Consider the following 2,325-nt stretch of genomic DNA (forward strand, 5'->3'; position numbering starts at 1 on the left):
CTGTGAACATTCAGGCTCTTCAGGGTTTACTGTCCTTTCAAATACCACAGAAGCTCTAGCTGGGTAGATTTGTACACACGCACATATGTATAGGTGCGGATGATATTTAATGCCCTGCATCTGATTCTTCCTGCTCTTTCTGCTATTTCAGGGATGTTGCTCCTGTTTCATGCAGATGTAAATGTAAAAGGTTTGTGGAGCATGCTTTATAAAGTTGGAGAAAAGCATTTACATATAATTCTCCTTCTAGTTCCCTGGTACTAGTACAAGACTGCAAATATTGACCTTGCCACTAAAATAATTAATATTAGAATAATATAATAGAATAATATAATTAATATTAATAATGTAATAAATAGAGTAATATAATATTAGAATAATTGGAATAGAAGTATTTGGGGGGTGTATGTTGTGGGAAAGAAAATGAAACCCACAAACAAGCTGATGCCTGAAAGTTGTTTGAGAAGTCTAACTTATTTTAAACTGGCCCAGGAAAAGAGTGGTAAGCCATTGCCCAGACCACTTCTTCTGCTACAGTTTATGTAAAAGCAGAAATGTAGCACTATGAATTGTTGCTCTTCAGTGGAATATGCTGCCTAGTTTGAGGAAAGTTGGCAAAAAGCAGATGTGCTCTTCCGGGAGAGGAGCAGAGGGGTGCAAGGAGACAGTAAAACGGCAACGCACTTGCTGAAGTTCTGACTTGTATTTTGAGCCATAGAATGCCTGGCTTGTTTGGGTTGGAAAGGACCTTAAAGCTCATCCAATCCCAACCCCCTGCCATGGACAGGGACACCTTCCACTAGAGCAGGTTGCTTCAAGCAACCGTCCAACCTGGCCTTGAACACTGCCAGGGATGGGGCAGCCACAGCTTCTCCGGATACCCTGTGCCAGCACCTCAGCACCCTCACAGGGAAGAGCTTCTGTCTGTAATCTCAATCTCACCTCTGGCAGGTTAAAGCCATTTAAAAAGCCAGTAAAGCCATTGAAGAGTAATTCTGTAAGAGGAGGCTTGTTTTGATCATGCTGGAACTTAAAGGGAGATGAAAAGTAGCTCTATTGCTTTGGCAGCAATTTGTATGCCCAGTCTTTGGAGTTACCACTTTCAAACCATGCCTCTCCTTGTGCAAAAGCCTTACACACTTAGTGCGTAAGGCACGCTTAGTGGACAACTTGCAGTTATTGTAGATAGACATGACCAGCACACCAATAGAAAAGTGCAGCAGACGGGAGAATGGTGAGCAAGAGGGATGGATGTCTTTGGGGGAATCTGCCAAATACCCTTTGATCAAATGTTTTAACATAGTTAATACACAACTGATTTAATCTCACCAAAGCCCAGGGCCTCAGGGTTTCTCTCTGCCATTTGGCTGAAGAATCATTTAGATCAATGTAACTTATAAATCTGAATAACTAACAAACCAGTTCTGTTCAATAAAGAAGTAAACAAAACCGCAGTAAAAAACATAAGTTTCCCATAGGGCATTTTCAATGTTGGATTGCCATTGCAACCACAAAGCATTAAACCTCAGAAGTTTTATGCATTCAGATCCAGAAAATGCTAGCTGGGATAACCAGGTACATGACTTTGTTCCAAAGCATGAGTATTTCTGTGCTTCAGAGACTGCAGACACTGGGTGTGATGAGTTGTTAATGAAAAGAACACAAAAATGGAAAAAGGGAAGAGAAGATCATTATGTGAGATGGAAACCAAAAGCAAAGTTTATTCTCCAAGCCAACAGTCTCTGTGCACCAAGAATAACCCTGTAAAGAAAAAGGACACATAATCGCTGGTTGGTGCTGGTATTGCAATGCCAGCAATTTTTGGGTAGCTCAGGTAAGTGAAGTATGTGTCGATCCTTTTCTGGTTTGAAAAGGATCTGGTTTGAGGTTTTTATTTTAAAGCCACCAGCAAAAGGGATTCAAGAGTAAATGGCAATGAATTTCCCTGGCAGGACATGAAGGTGGAGGAAGCTCTGAATAAAATGAATTTGCAGTTATACCATTAGGGCATTTCAAGGTGTTTTTGCAAAATTACTGTTGCCCAGAAGGTCTTGCTGTTAGGGACATAGTGAAACTTTAGTAGAAAGTGGGTTTCTTTTGCTCCCACTGCAACAGAGGCTAACACAGGTGTGTGTGCATATATATTTAAATGGAATGCAATCATTAAAAGGGAGATTGAAGAAGGAACTGGAAGGTTAAACTGAGTGAATGGATGTGTACTTCTGTATTAGCACAAAAAGGATATAATGTGTTTATATTACAAATTAGAGTGGTCAGTTTTGACAGGCGATCTTTTTAGACTTTCAGAAACACTTTGGCTGGTTT

This window comes from Pezoporus flaviventris, unplaced genomic scaffold, assembly GCF_033815535.1.
Source record: "Pezoporus flaviventris isolate CSIRO_AGI_PZ_B2104156 unplaced genomic scaffold, CSIRO_AGI_Pfla_v1 ptg000037l, whole genome shotgun sequence".
NCBI lineage: Eukaryota > Metazoa > Chordata > Aves > Psittaciformes > Psittacidae > Pezoporus > Pezoporus flaviventris.